This window comes from Antechinus flavipes, chromosome 1 (genome assembly GCF_016432865.1).
Source record: "Antechinus flavipes isolate AdamAnt ecotype Samford, QLD, Australia chromosome 1, AdamAnt_v2, whole genome shotgun sequence".
In the NCBI taxonomy this organism is placed as follows: Eukaryota; Metazoa; Chordata; class Mammalia; order Dasyuromorphia; family Dasyuridae; genus Antechinus; species Antechinus flavipes.
The window spans coordinates 327,007,023-327,029,845 of NC_067398.1; the positions used below are offsets into that span (position 1 = coordinate 327,007,023).

The 22,823-nt window shown below is 36.8% G+C and overlaps 1 protein-coding gene across 4 annotated transcripts in view; it reads left to right on the top strand.

The window, feature by feature from the left end:
* The first annotated feature begins 4,732 nt into the window (after positions 1-4,732).
* MSANTD3 (Myb/SANT DNA binding domain containing 3) overlaps positions 4,733-22,823 on the top strand; it is a 30,348-nt gene continuing 12,257 nt past the window's right edge. Inside the window, exon 1 of one of the 4 annotated variants that reach the window (XM_051966853.1) lies at positions 4,733-5,718. The gene's annotated coding sequence lies outside the window, so the exon portion shown is untranslated. The other 3 variants (XM_051966847.1, XM_051966833.1, XM_051966840.1) reach the window with 3 other exon arrangements.

The window sequence follows — 22,823 nt, forward strand, 5'->3', positions numbered from 1 at the left end:
TACAAGTCACCTAAAATCTATTTCCTCTTTTTAAAATTAGAAGATTGGACTACACAGTGGCTACTTTACCTTTCAGCTGTAATGTTTTATGAAAGTGATTTTTATTTATATATAGACATTTATTTAGGACATATTTCTTTTTCTTTTAAAAAGTTGTTTTTATATTATGTTTTGTTGTAGGATATATTTCCAGACATACACTTTTTATAAAACATTTTCCTCTCTTAAAAAAAAAAAAAAAGCTGGTAGATTATCCATTAACAAAATTGACGAATGTGACATTTAACTTTGGCAACATTATTAAAATAGATCATTATTTTGTCACTTAAAAATACATTTAATTGATGCCGTTTGTTTTTAACATAAATATTTTCTGCATTTGACCCTCATCTTTCCTTGCAACAAATTGAAAATTTAGGCAAAACTTAAAGACCTTATCTATAACATTCTACTTAGTGCCTCATCCCTCTATGGTGAGAAGTGAGTAGGTTTCTTTATCTACTCTCCAGGAAGGGTTCAACTTCTTCAGTGTTACTTTCACTTCCATTGTTATAGTCTACTGTGTATATTATTCTCTATCTTCCAATTACCTAACTGTTTTAGTTTATGTAGTCTTCTCATGTTTATCTGAATTCTTCATAGTCATCATTTCTTGGAAAACAACAATATTCCATTATGTTCATACACTGGAGTTTGCTTGAGGAGGTAGAAGTAAGTGAAAGGCACATAAATACAAGTATGTAATTTTTATTTACACTTTTACAATCTTAGTGAAGGCAGGGTTTGAAATGGCTAGAGGCCAGCCATATTATGTATAATAAAGTCAGGAATCTGAAACCAAGAATTCTGGTGAACAAAGACAGAGAAAAAGAGAGAGAGAGAGAGACATTAAATTCACATAGTCTTTGGCAGTTTGTTGGAAGTGAAGTCCATAAAATGTTTTAGAAGGGGCACAATTTGGCAAAAAGACAATAAATAGAAATTATAGAAACTTTTTAAACATAATTCATATTGAGAGACTATAATCTGTGCAGAAAACGAAGGCTAAAAATAGATATACTTTTATGCCTGTGAGCACTTTTTAGCTGGCTGGTTTTTCTGAGTTCCCAAAGAACTACCCCAGAGGTGGGATGGATTGGGATGGGAGGACTCTTTTTTTGGAGAAGTCGAGTCTATCACTGATTGTGCTTCAAAGGCTGGTAGGTTCTAAAAGAGAAGAAAAATAGCGAAGTTTTTTTCCTCCCAGTTCAAATATTAAGTATGTGAAGACACTGCCTTTCATTTTTTTTAAATGTATAAATACATAATTTTATTTCTTTATCAAATTTTCATGGGATTTGTTTTAAAACAACAATAAAATAATAATATAAAAATTGCAAATAGTGCCAAATACCACAAAGTATAAATTATTGTAAAAATGTGTTCAAATTTTAAAGAAAAATACAATAGAATTCAGTTTTGAAACAAAAACAAAGAATGAACCACATCAGGATTTCCTTATTCTTTAAATGACAAACTTAGAAGAAAGCTGTTCCAGTTCTGGATCTGAGTCTCAAAGTTCCCTCCCTGTCAAACTGGAATCTTTTAATGGTATATAATGAAACTTTGGGTCAAGATGCCAAGTCAGCTGTTTCCCATGCCCTCCCTTTCTTCTTTGTTCTTCCATTAAACCACAGAGTGGCTTTGAGTAATAAGAAGGGGTACAGCTTCACAAAATCAAGCTTTGTGACAGCATGGCTGTTTAATGAGGGAAGGGGAGCCTAATTAAGCTACAGGCAATACCCTCCCCAAGGATTTCCTTTGAACCTGCTGGGTTATAGCCCTGGGATATGAGGGAGAATAGAAAGGAGCCAATAAGCAGCTGGCCAACACCTTTCTTCCTTCCTCCTTTTCTTGGGAAGCGAGGAAGCTATTTTTCCAATAAATCAATTAATTAACAAGCATTTATTAATATTTTCTGCTTCTTGCTCTGGAAAGAGTATTCAAATCAATACTATCATTGCTACTGAAAAGGGCAGGAAAATTGACTGCCTTATGGCAGTCAATTTCCCAGTCCCTGTGGCTGTCTAGATCAAAACTCTCTTCCTGGGTCATCATTCTACTATTGTGTTGTACTCCTCTATTAGGGCAGGGACTATTTTACTTTTGTATCTCCACAGCTTATCAGTACATAGCAAAGCACATAAATGTTTTTTCATTCATTCATTTATGAATTCTCCCTGGGTCCCTGGAGAAGACATGAAGAGCTGGAAGAAGCCCAGATTCAGACAGATGTCGATGAATTCCCAAAAGGTAAAGCCTTAGAGCTCAATGAGAAGTAAATATGCCTAGCCTGGATTAATACCCAGAACTAAATCAATCATGCAGCTGTTTGGCCAGAAATGATATGAGAAAGGAGGTGTCTTTGGCATTTTAGGCACTAAACACATCAGTCCTGATATTTGCTGGAATGTCCTATTATTGGCTTCTGTGAGCTCTCCTTTCCTATCATTGTCTAATGAGGGCAAAAGAAATTTGGAAGTCAACTAGTTTCATAGGCTAGTCACTCTGTTTGTTCCAGATTATGTCTGGGATCCCAAGGATCCATAGAGAGACAGAAAATCTGTCCAGACATCATCACTCCTCTTGGAAAGCATGTAAGCAGCATTTAACTTTTTCTTGTTGATTTTTACAGCAGAAAACCAGAGAAAAGGGAATAAGCATTTATTTGGTACTTTCTCCTGAGCCATTTACTGTGCTAAGATTTTTATATAAATATTATCTCATTTGATTGTCACAATAACCCTATAGAAAATTGCTATAATTACCCCTTCCCCCCTCCCCCCCCCCCATTTTACAGTTTAGGAAACTGAGACATATAGAAGTTAAGAAGTTGAATTTGAACTCAGATCTTCCTGACTTCAGGCCCAGGGCCCTATTCACTCTCCTATAAGTTGCTTCTAACAAAGTCCTGAACAAAGTCACTGGAAAGGTGCGGGGAAAACTGGGACACTGCTACATTGCTGGTGGAGTTGTTAAAGGATCCAGCCATTCTGGAGAGCAATTTGGAACTATGCTCAAAAAGTTATCAAACTGTGCATACCCTTTGATCCAGCAGTGTTACTACTGGGCTGATGTCCCAAAGAGATACTAAAGAAGGGAAAGGGACCTGTATGTGCCAAAATGTTTGTAGCAGCCCTGTTTGTAGTGGCGAGAAACTGGAAACTGAGTGGATGCCCATCAACTGGAGAATGGCTGGGTAAATTGTGGTATATGAATGTTATAGAATATTATTGTTCTGTAAGAAATGACCAGCAGGATGATTTCAGAAAAGCCTGGAGAGACTTACATGAACTGATACTGAGTGAAATGAGCAGGACCAGGAAATCATTATACACTTCAACAACAATACTGTATGAGGATGGATTCTGATGGAAGTGGATATGTTTGACAAAGGGAAGATCTAATTCAGTTCCAATTGATCAATGATGGACAGAATCAGCTACACGCAGAGAAGGAACACTGGGAAATGACTGTGAATTGTTTGCATTTTTGTTTTTCCTCCCAGGTTATTTTTACCTTCTGAATCCAATTCTTCCTGTGCAACAAGAGAACTGTATGGTTCTGCACACATATATTGTATCTAGGATATACTGTGACATGTTTAACATGTATAAGACTGCCTGCCATCTAGGGAAGGGGGTAGAGGGAGGGAGGGGAAAAGTCAGAACAGAAGTTAGTGTAAGGGATAATGTAAAAAATTACCCAGGCATGGGTTCTGTCAATAAAAAGTTATAATTTTAAAAATGTTTCATTTAACAACAACCAGGATGTCAAGGAGTTACCAAATGAAATCCTGCACTAGAAAGATAAGTGGATAGAGTAACCTGTCCTGGAGTCAGGAAGACTTTAGGTCAAATATGACCTGAAACATTAGCTGTGTGGCCCCAGGTAAGTCACTTAAACCTGATTGCCTCGACAACAACAGCAACAAAGATAAAATGCAATTAAAATAATGTTGGGTTAATTAATATATTATCGTGGTGAGCTTCTAAGCCAGAGAAATCTGATTCCAAATTCTGTCTCTGATACAAGCTGCCTCTGCGACTCTAAACAAATGACTTAATTTTGTAGGGATTTGCAGATAATTTTTTAAGTTGGAGAGAAGCTATCAACCTGCATTGAGAAAGGCAATTTCTTCACTCAGGAGTTCCCTGTACAGGTGAAATCACCTACTCCCGATCTCTAAATTATACTTTAAAACTTTGATGACTATGAAATATACTTTCCTGAACTAGTGCCAGCTATAATTTATCCATGTCTTCTCATTCTGACCTGTTTGGATGTGGTCAGATACTAAGTAACAGTATCAGCGAAGAAACCCATAAATGAGACCTATTTTTGGTCCTTAGGGCTGTGTCAGGCAAGCAACCAGTGAATGTAGCAACAGGAACTATGAGGATGGGTTAATCCTTGAAATCCTTGAATAATTACATTTTTAGAACCCTTTAAAATTTGTACAATAATTCTGTAAATTAGAGGTATCCTCTAGGTGGCACAGTGGATAGAGTACCAAGCATGGACCTAAGACACTTTATGTGACTGGGCAAATCACTTCACCTTTTTGCCTCAGTTTCCTCCACTAAAATGAGCTGGAGAAGGAAAAAGCAAATCAAATGACAATAAAGGTGAGCATATACATGGAAAACATGTATCGGTTTATAAACTGTGGAGTCAAAGATTGCAAATCTGATGGCAGCTGAGCAGAAAGAATGAAATTATCTCAATACCCTTGTCAAGAAAATCTCAATGAGATCGTAAAGAGTGGAACACGACTGAAACTGCTGAACAATTTAGGGATAAGGAGTGGGAGAGTGGGAGAGGTGACATCGAGAGGCTCCAATTAGTTTGCAAAAATCAGTGGCACCCATATACCTTCCTAGTTGGGAAAAGCAAAGATACATTATTTGTCCTAAAAGTTAGTAGTGGTGTCCGATATATACTGCCTGCCTATCTGACCTACAACTCAAATCAGGCCCACAAACATTTAAGGAGCGTGGAGAGTGCCTATTAAATTAAATGCAATCTTTAAACACAAATCATAAACACAAAATCATAAAACACAAACGCAAGTGTTTTTTTCAAGGAAACTTCAAAGTTGAAGTTGTTTGTTTTCCTCCTGATCTAACAATAGTAAATTCCAAGGGAGTGAAAAAACCAAAACCGCTTAACTAGGTGATAGAGGCCTGCGGGGCGGGAAGGACTGCTGCTTTCCCCCCAGGTGGGTCCCACTCCCCGAGGTAACAAACAGGCCTCTTGGCACCTCTCCTACAGAGGAAGCCAAGCTGCAAAGCCTGCGGAGCTGGGTTTTTCCCTCCAACCCTTTCCCTCGATAGTTGCAGCCCCCAAGCCGGCTGGGTTTGGATTCAGTCCTGGCCGCTCACCCCATGGAACACACATGAACCCGAACCCCTGGGGGCTCGAGCCCTTCCAGGCCCCCGGCGCAGGCTGGGGAGGTGGGGCAGGCTAGGCCGGGGGGAAAGGCTGCGCTCTGCGAGCATCGGCGGCCGCCCCTCCCGGGCTCCCGCGTGGCTCCCGGAGAAGGGGGGAACTGGAAGAGCAAGGGCGAGGAGACCACTTCTAGGGAAGATGAACGCAGCCAGAGGAAGCGGCCATGCGGGCTGCCTGGCTTCCGGACCACGCTGCTTCCCCGCCCGTGGGCCAGCCGCTGCCGGTGCGGTGGGTGGTGCTTTTATTCTTTGTCAATCTGGAACCCTGCTGCGCGCTCTCTGGCATTGCAATAAGAAGGGGGAGGAAAAGAGGTGAGCGGGGAAGCCAGCACGAATCTCCCTCTTCCTCTCCCCCCTCCCCGCATCACCCCATCCCATCCCATCCCATCCCACCCCGTCCCACCCCCAGCTTCCGCGGCGCTGCGGTCCGGATGTACTGCAGTATCAGGTAGGATTCCCCCTTTACCTCTTTCTTCCCCGGGCAGCACTGCCCCGGCGGGCCAGCTCCCCGCCTCCCTCCCAGCCGGGACTCCGGCGCTGAGCTGCCTTTGGTGTCCTCCATAACCAGCGGGGTGGGTTGCCCAGGAATTGCATGTAGAGAGAGAATGGGGCTAACCTGCCGTCCATCTCCATCCTGAATGCCCCAGGCAACATTTTGTTTCACGGAGAGCAGCTGTAAAATGAGAGGTTTGTGTTTTTTTCCTTGTTGTTTTTTTAAACTATCCTTACCCTTTTCTCTTCCCATGGAGAGAAGAACTTGAAAGCATTTGAGTTTGTGTTTTAAACCTTCAGGGCAGGTATCATTACCTAGGACAGGAACTATGAATTTTCCGTCCAGACGTTCCCAAGCACTTCGGGCTTAAAAGGCTTGGAGACCCTCCGATGCCAGTCTCATGATGTGGTCTGGCTGGGCAAGCAGGGCCAGGCCTGTTCTTACCCTTCGAAGTAGCATTGGTACTCCGTATTCATTATGGTACGGCTTTCAGTGATTTATATGCCCCCAGTTAGACAAGCCTATTGAAAGGAATCCCTGTGACCTGGAGGGCAGCAATAGCTGTGGAGCTTTTGGAAAGAATCTCGTGGTTAGGCTAGGATTTAACAACCAGGATGAAGTGACCCAAAAAGTTGATGGAGCAATTTTGTTTCCAACTTTTCTTTAAGGGTATCAGGAAAGAGCAGGCCTGCTCCTCTAGAAGCAATTGCTACTAGCCTGACATCTAGAAGCAATTACTATTAGCCCAGCATCTTGAGAATTTATCTTGTCTCTTGGGAATTTTTCATTGCTGTCCCCAAAACATGACATTCTATCTGTTGCTACAACTTATTTTTGTCTCAATGTCCTCTGGGAAAGAAATGAGCCCCACTTTTATGAGGGGAGGGAAAAAAGGACAATAAAGGTGAGCATATACATGGAAAACATGGATAAGTATATCAGTTTATCTTTATTAAAAAATGTGGAGTCAAAGAAATGATTGCAAATCTGATGGCAGCTGAGCAGAAAGAAATTATCTCAACTTTAAGAAACTCTGAAGGAGACTTAAGACCACAGCTAGTTCAGCTCAAGCACCACCTCCTATAAGAACTTCCCTTCCCTTCTCCTCCCCTTCCCTCCCCCACCTCCCACCAGTTTCCAGTACTTCTCTTCCTTAAATTGCCTTCTATTTACTTATCTGGTTTTATAGTATTCCACTCTTCACTTTCAGTCTCATGTCAGGACAATGTAAGCTATTTGAGGGCAGCGATTCTTTCTTTCTTTCTTTCTTTTTTCTTATATAAAATCATAGATTTAGAGATGAAAGGGATCTTGGAGGTATTCAAGTTCAGTCCCCGCATTTCAATATGAGAAAACTAAGATCTAAAGAGGTTTTGTAATTTGACTTAGATAATAAATGAAGAACCAGAAATGGAACCCAAATGCACTCATTCCAGAACTACAATGCTTTTCATATCATTATATGGATGGCTTTGTAACCTTAGCCCATTGTCTTGCCAGGAGCAAACTGCTTGATAAATGCAGCTGGAGTATTTCAAATTCAAAGAAAAATGTGTTCAAATACTTTTCAAAAATGAAATGTTATAGCATTACTTGTACTGTGATTCTCATATTAATTAACCAGTATGCATTCTAGTTAAACTCCTTTATTAGAAATTTCATGATCAGATAATAATAATATATGGGACATAAGAATGTGTTAAGAGAAATTACTATGCAACAACATTATAAATGCTAACTAAAATAAAGTCAGATGTGGCTAAAGACAGTATTTGCAAGTAAGGAAGAAAGTAGAAGCAGAAAGGATTGGTTGTTGATTTAGGGTTTGGTGAAGCCTAACAAACAATGGTAACTTCACATGAGTTAAGAAGATCTTAAAAAAAAAAAAAAAAAAAAAAGGCTAACTTCATATAAAGGAGCTTTGTTCCCAGGAAATTAATTACTCAAGGTATGACTAGTTGTTTTCTGTTCTAAATTGACTTTAATTTTGTCTTATAATATTGAAGAGTACTTAAAAAATTTTTTTTTATTCCACTTTAAACAAAATATTTTTTTCAATCAAGTATTTTCTCTCAAAAAGGAAAAACCCTCGACTTAGTCAAACAATATGAATCCCCATTTTGACCATTTTTAAAATGTGCGTCTGTATCTTGAGGTCATCACCTCTCTGTCAGAAAATGCATGTTTCATCATAGACTCTGGAATCATAGTCTTTGCCTTGTTCCAAGTTCTTAAGTCTCTATTGCCTTTTGTTTTCATTGGCCTATAACACTTCATCTAGATTGTTGCAGGTAACTTAAAAAAAAAAAATTCAACGTAATAATCTCTCACTAGAGGTATACTTTTAAGAAAACTTGATGCATAAAAATGAATTTAATAAAATATAAAACTTGAAGTAGAAATTATTTGTTCTACTGAAGGATTAAAATTTTTAAAAATTTAAAGTTTAAAAAAAGTTTTAAAGTTAAAAAAATTAATTTTAGAGTACCTTTAGAAAGTGAGTTTCTTTGGTGCCTTTAGCATTCTTAATTTCTGAGATTCTACAAGTTTCTTAGTATACCTCTTGAATAAAGCAAAGCTTATCTATATTTGGAGGCCCTTGAGCTCTTAGCTAGGCCAATCCACTAGCTAGGTCAACAGGCAAAATTCTTCTTCTACCTAGCGTTGAGACTGAGATCCAACTAGTTAACATCTCCATTCCCTTGGTCTCTTCCTTCTTCCTCCTCTCTCTCTTTCATATATCTAAATATTTAAATATTTCAAGGACATGTGATTTTATGGTAGTGGGTACTTCCTGCGTTAAAGGCTTTTCACAACCCTATATCACTTGAGTAGATAGGAGTTGATGGAGCTGAAAAATTGATCCCCTAGGGATCAAGCTTCTGCCAGTGAGCATCTCTAGCTACCCTGGACCTCGGAAATCCAATCTATTATTAAATCAACTGCCTAAGTGTGAAGTCTGTCCAGCTGAGGAAGACTGGTCAGAGCTATTCCTCCACTCACATAAAATCTAAGAAGACTGATATCATTTCCACTTCATGATGAGACATAATATGTGCAATAATTTAATTAGGAAATGGTCAGGCCAGCAAAACTGTTCCAGGAAGCCACCGGACCCAAAGAGACATTAGTATCCCTTTCAGATATTCCTTCTTCCACTCAAAAGAGTTTGTCCTCATTGTTTAAATGCTTAAGCCTAAAATACTGGACTGGCAACCGCTATGGAAAACTAGAACTAGAATCCTCATTCTCTTAGATTTGATATCTCATTCCCTGCTTCATTTCACACATTCCTTTCTCTCACTCACAAGTAAGAAAATAACTTTAGTGTCTTTCCCTTCTCTTCCTCCTTCCACCTCGTTATATCACACAGCCTGTGTTAGGCTACTTTGGAAGATATTACTTTATAGTTATCATATTTCCAGGTTTCTTTCCCCATCATAATTTACATGTCCTGCCTCACAATCCTTCCTTATCCTTTCTGTGACTGGATGATATAAATTAATTTGATAATTTAAACCATTTTTGATTTCTTATGGATTAATGTATTAACCCTATCAGGGATCTTTTAAAGTTAATGCTTTTTTTTAATCCCCAAGGAAAGATTTTAATGATAGAGTGTGTGTAGTGGAGAGGTGGTTCAGTGAATAGAGCACTGGACCCAAAGTGAGGAAGACCTGAATTCAAATTCCATCTTAGGCACTTATTAGCTATGTGACCTTGGGCAAGTCACTTAACTCCCTTTGCCTCAGTTTCCTCATCTGTAAAATGAGCAAGAGAAGAAAATGGCTCTTCAGTTTCTTTGCCAAGAAACCCAAATGGGATCAGGAAGACTCAGAAATGACTGAACAATAGTAACAATAAAAAATGATAGAGTGATTTCAGGCATTTGGAGAAGACTTCTGGAAGAAATATTTTGGGGGGAAGGGAAGGCTTCTCAACTCATACCTTGATTTAGTTCATACAGATACATGAATTTACATAGATAATAAAAAAAAAACAACCAACCAACTACATATATTATATGCAGTTCTCCAAAGGGCAGAATAATGCAGAGAGGTAAAGGAAAAGAACAGTAAATACATACGGAAAAATGTAAATGTAAAGGAATTATGGGATGCATACAAAAGAAAATGGTGCAATAAAATTTAGGGGAAGAAAATGACTGATGGTGGGTAGTTAAGAGATAGTTGTTAAACATTTAACAGCATATCCCTGGATCCTGGACACTACCCCTCTCTGAGCCTCCATTTCCTTGTCTGTAAAATGAAGATAACAGTATCTGTTGTACTTAACCTCACAAAATTGGTGTGAGATTCAAATGAAATATATATGCTATATGTAGGTTTATACATACATATATTTTATATATTTATATTTATGTATTTCTATTTTATACATGTATATATGTATGTGTCTCTATCTCTCTATATATCAGACTTTACAAAAGTTAAAGTATGCTGTAAATGTCAGCTCATACTATTATGATAATAAGATTGTCAGTGGAAGAAAGATAATGGATGCTTTAATTAATGAGTAGAGATATACTTTGGGTGAGATGAATGAGCTGCCACAGAATGTTAGCCATTAAATGTGTACTATCAGCTAGTCACTATGCTAAGCACTAGGGTCACAAAGAAAAAGCAAAAACAGTGCTTGCCCTCAAGAAGCTTATGTTCTAATGGATGAGACTACATATACATAAATTGGTATCTGTAAGATAAATACAAAGTAGATGGAAGATAGCTGTAGAAGGGAAGGCACTAAAAAATGATCCTGTAATTTTAAATAGTACTACTTTATTGCATCTAAACTGCTATAAAATCAGTGAGGCAGCATAAAGTGTGGTGAGGCATTGGTAAATGTCTTTGTGAGTATGTACTATGAATAGTTTAGCTATTTTATTTGATGTCAGGATGATAATAACAATAGCTTACACTCATACAGTACTTTAAGTCTCATAAAAACGCTTTATATATATAGTCTCATTTGACATAAGTGTAATTCTATTTGCCAGGAAAGTGAGACAGGAGTGCCTATTATGTTTGAGGTCTTATAATAGCAGATGAATAGAAGTTTGTAGTTTTGTAATAACTAGACAGAACATAAAATTATTGGAGCAGAGTGGATTTGCTACCTTAAGTTTATCTATTTCCTATCATGCAGCTGATCTTGCAGAGTTAAATGGAGGTCTCTTCTTTTTTTATTAAAGATTTTTATTTTCAAAACATATGCATGGAAAATTCTCAACATTCACCCTTGCAAAACTTTGTGTTTCAAATTTTTCCCCCTTTCTCCTCCCCCCCTCCCCTAGACAGCAGGTAATCCAATTACATACTTCCATAATTATGCTGCACCAGAAAAATCAGGTCAAAAAGGAAAAAAAAAATGAGAAAGAAAACAAAATGCAAGCAAACAACAACAAAAACGTGAAAATGCTATGTTGTGATCCCCACTCAGTTCCCACAATCCTCTCTCTGGGTGCAGATGGCTCTCTTCATCACAGGGCCATTGGAACTGGTCTGAATTGTCTCATTGTTGAAAAGGGCCATGTCCATCGGAACTGATCATCATATAATCTTGCTGTTGCCATATACAATGATCTCCTAATTCTCTCACTTCGTTTAGCATCAGTTCATGTCAGTCTCTCCAGGCTTTTATGAAATCATCCTGCTGATCATTTCTCACAGAACAATAATATTCCATAACATTCATATACCACAATTTATTCAGCCATTCTCCAATTGATGGGCATTCATTCAGTTTCCAGTTTCTTGCCACTACAAAAAGGGCTGCCCAAACATTTTTGCACATGTGGGTCCCTTTCCCTTCTTTAAGATCTCTTTGGGATATAAGCCCAGTAGAAACACTGCTGGATCAAAGGGTATGCACAGTTTGATAACTTTTTGAGTATAGTTCCAAATTGCTCTCCAGAATGGTTGGATTTGTTCACAACTCCACCAACAATGCATCAGTGTCCCAGTTTTCCCACATTCCCTCCAACATTCATCACTATCTTTTCCTATCATCTTAGCCAATTTGAGAGGTGTGTAGTGGTAGCTCAGAGTTGTCTTAATTTGTATTTCTCTGATCAATAGTGATTTGGAGCACTTTTTCATATGATTAGAAATGATTTCAGTTTCTTCATCTGAAAATTGTCTGTTCATATCCTTTGACCATTTATCAATTGGAGAATGGTTTGAATTCTTATAAATTTGAGTCACTTCTCTATATATTTTAGAAATGAGGCCTTTATCAGAAACTTTGATTTCCCAATTTATGATTTCCCTTCTAATATTGTCTGTATTTGGTTTATTTGTACAAAACCTTAATTTAATATAATTAAAATCTAGTTCTTCTTTGGCTATCATTTCCTTTCTTCATGGAGGTCTGTTCTTGAAGCTCTCCAGAGAAACTGATTACCTCCGAAGATAACTCCCCTTAAATGTAAACAATGTGTATGTGTATATGTGTGTGTGAGTGAGTGTGTGTGTGTGTGTGTGTATGTGTGTATGTGTGTGTGTTGCTCATAAAGCCACAATCTAAATTTTCTCTTCTTTATGTCAAACAACTTCAATCTTTTAATTAGTCCTTGTATGGACAGCTGCATGGCACTACAGTGCATACAGCACTGGACCTGGAGTTAGGAACATTTATCTAACTGAGTTCAAATCTTGTCTCAGGTTCTTGGTAGCTGGGTTAGTTACTTAACTCTCTTTGCCTCAGTTTCCTCATCTGTAAAATGAACTGGAGAAGGAAAAGGCAAACTATTTCAGTATCTTTACCAAGAAAATCCCAATTGGGATACAAAAAGTTGGACACAACTGAACAATAAAAATGACAGTCATGCTCTCTAGTCTCCTCACTGGCGCAGTTACTTTCTTATGAACACACCCCAACTTGTCATTGTCCCAATTAAAATGTATTACCCAGAATCCAATAAGAACTCCAGAAGGGTTCAGACTAGGGAAGAGCACAGTTGGGTTTCTATCTCCTTGGTTCTTGATACTGCAGCATCTTCAGCAGATGAGTGATGTTATTAGGCATCCTTTTTTGTAGTTTTTTGTTTTTGTTGTTGTTGTTGGAGCATTTTTCCTGAGGCAATTGGGGTTAAGAGGCTTGCCCAGAGTCACATAATAAGTAAGTGTGTCTGAGGCTGGAATTGAACTCAGATCCTCCTGACTTCAGAGCCGGTATTTTATCCACTGTGCCATCTACCTTCCCCTAGGTATACATTTTAGGAGCATTACTCCAATCTAAAAGCAGTTTTGTGAAATTAAAACTGGAACTCTCCCCGTCTTCATGAAATCACAGATGTAGTCCATAAAACACCAAATCTCAAAACAAATAAATCAAAATCCCACTTATTGGTTATACAGAATGAAAGGAAGGGTTGAGTAAAATTCCTAAATGAATAAGAGTGCTGATGAGCTTAGTGGGGAATGGATTGTTAGTGAGCAGAAGAACAAATTAGAAAAAAATTAAAAGAAATGCAGAAGGGAAAAATAACCATCAATTCACCCCCACCCGAACCAGTAACCTTTAACTTTAGTAAATAGAATTTAGTGATTTGAGCTATAAGTGAACAACTCTTTCCAGAGTGGATAGGGATAGAAAAGAACTGGGACTATTATTTTATGAGTACAAGGGCTCCCAGATAAGGATATTCCATATGTAATGCAGTCAACTTATAATTCCTCTACGATCTAAAGATCGTCTAGGATTGTTATTGTCTAGAACACAGGTTTAATGAGAAAGTAATGTAATCAATGGGTGTCAGAGTTAAGATTTGACCCCAGGTTTTCCTGACTCCAAGGATAACTTTTCCATTATATAATACTTATTCTGGGAATCTCCAAAGGAGATTTGTTTTGCAGGCTATATCTTATCTTGATTCCATGAAACTGCCTCATGGACTATGCTGAAAACTGCTAACCTTAATTTGAGGTAGCAGCCTGATCCTAACCTAAGAGGAATCTTCATTTGAGTTTTTAAGTTGATGAAGTTTTTCCAAAGTGTTCTCTCACTTCATCCTGGAGTTAGGAAAACTTCTTCCTGATTTCAAATCTAGCCTCAGATTCATACTAGCTGGGCTTACTAGGCTAGTTAGTTAATCTTATCTGCCTCAGTTTCATTAACTGTAAAATAAGCTGGAGAAGGAAATGACAAGCTCTATATCCTGGATTTTAAGGATAGACCTGATTTCAAATGGCTTTTCTTTGTTATCTCAGTAAACCATTGAAAGGGCCCCAAAATATTTTCCATGAGTGTTAATTTAATAAATCAAGTCTAAATGATCTCTGAGTCCAAAGCTCCATTGCAATATTTTTGTACACATCACACAACATTGTTGGTCATGGATTAGGGCCAGATACCAAGAAGTGTAAGGTAAAATCCACTCCTTGAATAAAGTGTAAAGCTCTTGACTCTTCTTTGACTCACTGATTTTTGGTAGAGTACTGGTTCAAGTAGATAGATAGATAGATAGATAGATACACACTTGTATTATCTACCTTAAATGGCTGTTGTGGGAGTGAAATGAGATAATGATAATTGGCTATAATACCTCTAGTCAAAATCTCTAGTCATACTCCATGTACTACTATTAATAGTAACAATATTTTTCAAACTCAAACTAGGACATATGATCTGACAAAGATTATTCTTTTTACAAAGTCTTATTAAAAATAAACTTCCTTTTCTTGAAATCAGAACTGTCTCATAAAATTTAGAACGTAGGATTACCATGGTGTGTTGGACATAAGATGACATGACAGAAAACAAAAGTTTGAGCTTCTAAGCATATCAATTTATTAAGTGGTATATGTTAATTGCATAACAAATCAAGACCAAACCTCCTCAGCTTTGGCGCTGGAACTCAAATACAGAGGAAGACAAATTTTTTTTCATTAAAAACTATTAAATAAGACCAGTTAATTAAAACAGTGAGCCAGGATGCAAAATTAAATTTGATTTCTTACTGGAAGAAAGATTAGAGACTTTCCAAGTTGGAAGGGAGAGAGCTAATGAGTGCAATTCTCTGAAAGCAGACACGAAGGTGTTCCACTCCACCCAAATGTCTGCAAATAATCAAAGGAATGTAGAAATAAGAATTGATTGACGAGTAGAAGGTTCATTTTGGTTCATAATTTGGAATACTTGAGATATATAATTGTGAAGACACAATAATAAATGACTAAAATAATCTACTGTTTGATAAACCCAAAGACTCCAGCTTCTGGAATAAAAACTCATTGTTTGACAAAAATTTCTGGGAACACTGAAAAATAGTCTGTCAGAAACTTGGCATAAATCTACCTCACCACCCTATAACAAAATTAAGGTCAAAATGGGTACATGATTTAGGTGTAAAGATAAGCAAATTAGAAAAGCAAAGGATTGTTAGGATTCTTACAAAGCCTTAAGTCAGTTGTTTAATCTTAGCATCCTGCTCAGCAGTTCTCTAGTTCAGAGTTCACACCTTTAAGAATTCACACATTAGTTCACACATTAGCATTCGAGATTCACAAGTCAGGATTCAGTGGAGGAGATTCACAAGTCACAGCTCCCACAATCCCACTCTCGGAGGAGGCATCAACCTTTGAGCTCACACCTCTAAAAGGGCATATAAAAGGACGAGCCTCAGTCAGGAGTCAGTTGAGGAGACTGAGAAAGCAGGATTCAGTCGGGCAGAACTGGGAATTTTGAAGAAGAGAAGCTGAAGCTGGAAGAGGCAAAGGACTAGTAATAGTAATATACAAGGAGGGAGAAAGGCCTCAAAGAAAGCTAACTGGGCTATTTTGGAAGAGACTATTAAGGACTTACCTTTTAACAGCTGGCAGTATTTGGAGTGACTATTACTCTGAACTGAAACTAAGGCTGCTTCCAGAAGCCCCCAAGAAATCTGCTCTCAGAAAACGATTATATTTTAGAGAAGAGAGCACTACAAAGGGTAGTTAACCTATCAGATTTTTGGAGAATGGAAGAATTTATGACAAAACAAAAAATAGAGAACATTATCTACAAAATGGATAATTTTGATTATATTAAATTTTAAAAGTTTACAAAACCAATGCAGCAAGATTAGAAGGGAAGCAGAAAGCTGGGGAAAAGGCATTAATTAGAGAAATGCAAATTAAAACAGCTCTGAGGTACTATGTCACACCTCTCAGATTAGTTAAGATGACAGGAAAAGATAATAATAAATGTCGGAGAGGATGTGGAAAAACTGAGTCACTAATGTATTGTTGATGAAGTTGTGAACTGATCCAGCCATTTTTGAGACCAATTTGGAACTATGACCAAAAAGCTATAAAATTGTGTATATCTTTTGATCCAGCAGGGCCACTCCTGGATCTGTATCCCAAAGTAATTATAAAACAGGGAAAAGGACCCACATGTGCAAATATGTTTGTAGCATTTCTTTTTGTGGTGGCAACGAATTGAAAAATAAGTGATGTCCTTCAGTGGGGAATGGCTGAATGAGTTATGGTATATGAACATAATGGAATATTATTGTTTTATAAAATATGATAAATACGCTGATTTTAGAAATGCCTGGAAAGATTTACATGAACTGCTTGCTGAGTGAAGCAAGCAGAAACAGGAAAACATTGTACACAGCAACAATAAGACTATGTGATCACCAACTATGATAGATTTGGTCCTCAGCAATACAGTGATCCAAAGCAATTCCAATAAACTTTGAGTGGAGAATGTTATCTGCAAAGTGAGAATTATGGAGACTGAATGTGGATACTATTTTCACCTTTTTTTCTCTTCTGTTTTTTTTCCCTTAGTAGTTTTTCCCTTTTGTTCTGATTTTTCTCTCCCAATATGACTCATATGGAAATATGTAAAAAAACGAATGTGCATGCAAAACCTAAAACAAAAAAAAAGAAGTATAACTGTGAGAAAAATCCTTGCAAGTCTAACTGGGTTTCTAGTCAACATAACCTAGATCTTAGTTAAGTTAGTTAAAGATCACTAAGTGATAGGGAAAGGTGGTGTAGTCTCTTAGCCATGCAGGGCTACTCATAATTGAATAAAATTTTCTCATCAGAAAGAAATAGATTCATAACTGGAATTGAAAAAGAACTGATCTATCTCTAGAATTGAGTCACAAGATGGAGTCAGTGTGGTTTACTTAATTCCTACTTGCATTTACTTTAATTCCTTCAATAGCAACTATAAAAAAGACTGCTGCTCAGTTGTCTCAATGAGGCAAACTTGATAGTTTATGTTTCCTATACTTTAATTTGTAAAATAAAGTCACTAGATTTTTCAGTTTTCTAGAAACCCACTGCCTTTATGCCCTCTAGACAATTCTTTCCATCCAAACCTGTTCTCACCTAGTAATTATGTTGGAAACCACTATATAAATAGGAGGTATTATTGGTTTTGTTACTGAATGGGCATTAATAAACTGACTCATTCTAATTAAGGCTATGGGTGCTTTTTTTTTTTTTTTTTTTTGTCCCAACCAATAATATCATGTTTATTTGAAAAAACATTCTCTCATTTTAGAGATTTTTCTCAGGAACTATAAGAGATTAAGTGATTTGCAAATGGTAATGCTATAATAAATCAGAAGCTATTATGGATTTATTGCAAAGCCTCATTAAAAATAAACTTTCTTTTCTTGAAATCAGAATTCAATTATTTCTGACTCCAAGGTTGTCCCTTTTTCTGCCCTCTGACTTTCCTCTTATTCCTTTAACAAATTAAAACTGTCTTCTAAAAGACCATAAACAAAGCTTCTTGAAGCATTTTTTTAAATTTTATAACTTTTTAAAACTAGGTTTGTCAAACTCGACTTGAATTCAAAGCATTCATTGCCTTCTTCAAGATTGTCCCTTTATTGACATCACTATCTCTCCCATCCCTTTAATACGTTAATTTTTAAAAAAGACCACAAAAAACCCTTTAAAAGCCTTTTCATTCTGTAACTTAAAACTAGAGGTGAAGTAAAAAAGCAGGAGAACATGGCAAGAAGTTGAACTGTGCTGAACTCCATTAACTTGCATGACCTGTTGCCACTTGAACATCTTTACCTGAATGTCTTGTAGACATCTCAAACTCAATGTATCCCAAAATGGAGTTCATTCTATTTCTGGGGTTCTTAACTAGCAGTTGATAAGCTTTTTAAAAAAATGTTTTTTTATAACTGTATTTCAATATAATTGGTTTCTTTTGTAAACTTGTGTATTTTATTTTAATAAAACAATCATAATGCATTAAAATAAATGCATTTAAAATATTATTCTAAGAAGTAATCCATCACACAAAGAATAAGAACTCTTGTTCTTTTTCCATACAAACCCATCCTTCATCCAGACTTGCCTTTTTCTTTGGAATGACCACGATTCTTCAGATCACCCCAGATTAACATGCTTTGAGATATCCTTGATTCTTGCCTCTTCCTGATCATTCATATTCAATCAGTCATCATATCTTATTGACTATACTTTCAGATTCTCTTATGCATTTGTTCATTCCCTTTTCTTCACTCACATACCCACCACCTTATTTCAAACCCTCCTCACCATTTGGACTAATGAAATTGCCCCAGCTCCAATATCCTGACTGTACAAAAGGACCTTTTACCTTACTATTTCCAAACTTTTTCTCTCTAGATCAAAAAAATAGTTTTTTCATAGATCCTATCTGAAATATATTTACTCACAGGGATTTTTCCTATGAATTTATAGAAATGTATCTGGGATGCTCAATTTCCCTGCTTTGGGCAATTCTATTTTTTCTTACTTTCCCTTCTCAATATAACCTTTGGTTTACTAACCTGGATTACTCTTTCTTAAGGAAAATGCTACCAAGTGCATCATCTCAAGTAAATGCCCAAGTAAATTCCCTTGCTTGTCTGGGTCTGAATTCATAGAAGATGACTCTTGTCATACCTTTGTACCCCAATATTTTTGGAGTACCTCAACGGGACCATTGTAGCAACCTCCTAATTGGCCTCTATTGTTTTGGTGTCTCTCATTTCCATTCCAGCCTCCATAATGGTCAAATTAATCCTTATAAAACACAGATATACCTATATCATTCTCAAAAAAAAAAAAAAATCTTCAGTGACTTTCTATTGCCTCCAGGATAAACCACGTAATCTTCAGCTTGTCATTCAAAGCCCTCCACAAAACCCCCACCTACATTTCCAGTCTATTCTAATCAACCTGGCTTATTACTTGTTATTCTTACCTGACTTTCCAGGCTGCACATAGGTTATTTCATATGGCTGGCATTCACAATTTTGCCTGAGGCGCATATTGAGTCACAGCCTCATTTGTGGCTCAGAGTTAACAATTTTAACCATTCTATGTAAATCAGTGCCATTTGTGCCATTGAACTCAAAAAAGAGACAAAATTTCTGTTCTTGTGTGCGTCTTATTATTGCTCATTATTCTAGTTAGCTGTATAACCTTTATCAAGGATTGATCTATTTGTGCCTCAATTTCTTTATCTATAAAATGATTGGATTTTAAAAGAGACTATCTTAAAGATCTCTTTGAACAAAAAATCTAGATGTAAATGATAAAATAGATCCATGACCTCATTGATTCATGAGATTCTTACCATATATAGATAACAACCCAATTTCCCTTGCCTACTCTGTTTGTCTCTCCCGTGTTTTTCCAAAAAATATACCACAGGGGTTCCACCTATTTTGCTGGAGTTTTCCCTTAATTTCTTCCGACATTACAAGGGTTTACTCTGGTGGTCTCCCACTTACTAGGTCATTTCTTTCTGTCACACAGCTCTCTGGGCATGTTCATTCTTGTACTTCATCAGACTTCCTCACTGTTTATATTATGCAGCCTGCCAGCCTCTACCATATGCTTTTCCATTGTTCTCTGTGTGATGAATATCTTTAATTTTTCTGAGACAATGATGTTCCAGGTTTCACTGATATATACCATTAGTAAAGTGTTTATATTGATAATATGAACTCTTAGGAGAAGCCAGTTTTCCAAAAGCAATCTGGTCTCTTCAACTCCTTTTTTTCATTTCTGCTCCTTGTCATTTGTATTGCCTGTCTCATATATTGACCCATACTGATAAACAAACTATGGAGTCTCTTCTGATCCATGTTGAAATCTAGAAAATAAATATTCCTCATTCATTTAGTTTTTCTTTTCTGGAAGATCCATGTCACTGAGTCAATATAAGATAATACTAAACATTACTGTAAATAAACCGTTATTAAGTATATACTTGGTGCAAAACAAATATTGCTGATTTTAGAGTGAAACTGCCCTTACCTACTAGTTGATAGTGTTGAGTGTGTTCCAGTGTTGAAGTCCTAAAACAAAGTCCTGATCTGATTTTCAAGTTCGATTATAGATCATTGGGCTTACAAAGTGAGATTTCTTCTCACTTGCAATGATGTTTTAAGTGTTCTAGTTGTTTCAGAATTGTTTTACTTGATCTTTACGTTTTATGCTCTCAATGTTTCATTTGTCTTTTCTTTCTACCCTTTGGCCACCTTCTCCCTCTCATTTGTGATTTTCTCTAGGAATTTCCATTTTGATGAATGGACCAGATCAGTTGTGTTTCATTCTCATGTCTTTGCACCTATTCCTGTTCCCCACCCCCACCCCTACCCCTTTTCACACATACATTGCAGCTCCTTTGTTATCTTCTCCCACTAGGAAGTAAGCTCTTCAGAGGTTAATTGCTAGAATTCTTTATGCTTTTAAGTGTATCCCAAGGCTTAGCACAGTACCTGACATGAAGAGGCTTTGTAATAGCCTGCTAACTTGTCTCTTCCTTCCTCCTTTCCTCCCTTCCTCCTTCCATTCCTGCCTGCCCTCCTTCTTTCTGTCTCTCCAATTTTAATGTCTCTCATTATTTTATGTTACTTAAAAAAATCTCCCTAATTTGATTATAATATGTCCTTACATTTGTTTTAAAGTTTTACCTCTTCTCTGTTTCTAACATTGTAAGTGACTTTTTGTACTTAGTTACTTTTAAAATGAAAAAATAAACGTACTTTAAAATATTGATAGAAGCTCTTTTTTATTTATAAATACTTTTATTTAAAGTTTTGAGTTTCAAATTCTGTCTTTACTTCCCCCTTCTTTAGAAGCAATCAGCTATAGGTCATATATGTGGAATTATGTAAAACATTTCTATATTAGTCATTTTGTACCAGAAGACTCAAATAAAAGGAAAAAAATGAAAGAAAGAGAAAAATTTCATGATTCAGTCTGTATTCAAATAATATTAGTTCATTCTCTGGAGGCAGATAATATGCTTCATCATTAGTTTTGGGAATTGTCTTAGATCACTGTATTGCTGAGAATACCTAAGTCATTTACAACTCTTCATCAAATAGCAATATTATTTGGGTTGTACTGGGTACAAACTTCTCCTGGTTCTGTTCATTTCACTTTGCATTAGTTCATGCAAGTCTTTCCAGGCTGCTCTGAAATCATTCTTGTCAATTCTTATAGCACAATAATATTCCATTACAACCATAAGCCACAGCTTGTTTAGCTATTTCTCCAAATGATAGGCATCCATTTGATTACCAGTTCTTAGCCACTATAAAAAGACATACAATAGTAATTCTTTACTGACTATAATGTCTTCTTAGCTAATGGTATTTTTATATGGTTGCTGTCAGTGTGTACATAGATTTTTTTGTTCTACTCTGTTAGCTTTACATTATCCCACATAGACCTTTCCATACATTTGTATGATTTTCCTATTGTCATTCTCAATAGTAGTTTAGAATTATTGCATTATTGTAGTGGCTGTCTGTTCAGTCACTGTTGGACATCTGGGATATTTCCAGGTTTTGGTCTTATAAAATAGCATTACCATAAAAACCTTTGAACAAATAAGTTCTTTCTTTTTTTTTTTTTTGGTTAATTTTCCCAGAATATATACCTGGTAGTGAGATTACTGGGTCAAAGGATATGACCAAATTATACCTTTTTGTATCACTTGCTACATTATTGCCCAGCAAGAGTATTTAATCTAGGTCTATGAACTTATTGGTGATTGCTGTTGTTTTAATCTTTTCAATCATTGGTTTCCTTTGTGATACTGGGTATTTTAGTCTAATGCATTTGAAAACATTATTGTGAGAACAGACTCATAGGCTTTGTCAGCTAGCTAAGAGATTTAAAAAAAAAAAATATACATTTTAAAAACACAGAAAAAGAAGGTATCCAGGAGTAGCAGCTGATCAATAGTGTCAAAATACTGCAGATAGTTTGAGAATGAGAACTGAGGAGACACCATTAAACTTGGCAATTAAGAGATCCCCTGTCTCTTTGGTATTCAGTTGAATGACAAAATCAGACTACAGATGGTTTAGAAGATGAAATAGAGGCACAGAATGGAGACAGCTTTCTCAAAGAGTTTAGCCAAGAAGGCGAGGAGAGACCTGGGATGATAGCCATTGAGTATGGTTTTGATGAAGTTAGGGTTTCTTAAGGATGGAGAAGGCATAGAAGTATTTGTAGGAAAAAGGAAAGTAGCCAATAGATAGAGAGCCAAGATTAGACCAAATGGGGATTCTGGAGAGGGAAATCTATTGGAAGAGATGGGAGGTGATAGAATCAAGGAAGCATAATGAACAGTTTGCCTTGGCAAGGAGAAGAGCTAATTAGGGGGTAAGATAGAGATAGTGGGAGAGAAAAGATGGTTGAATTATGGGAGATGAGGAGGAGAGGAGAAGAGGAAACTCTGTGAAGTGTGTGTGTGTGTGTGTGTGTGTGTGTGTGTGTGTGTGTAGAAGGAACTGAGATCTTTAGCTGAGAGGTCAGGGAAAAAGAGTAGTGCTGTGGAAGGTTTGGAAAAAAAACCATAAAAAT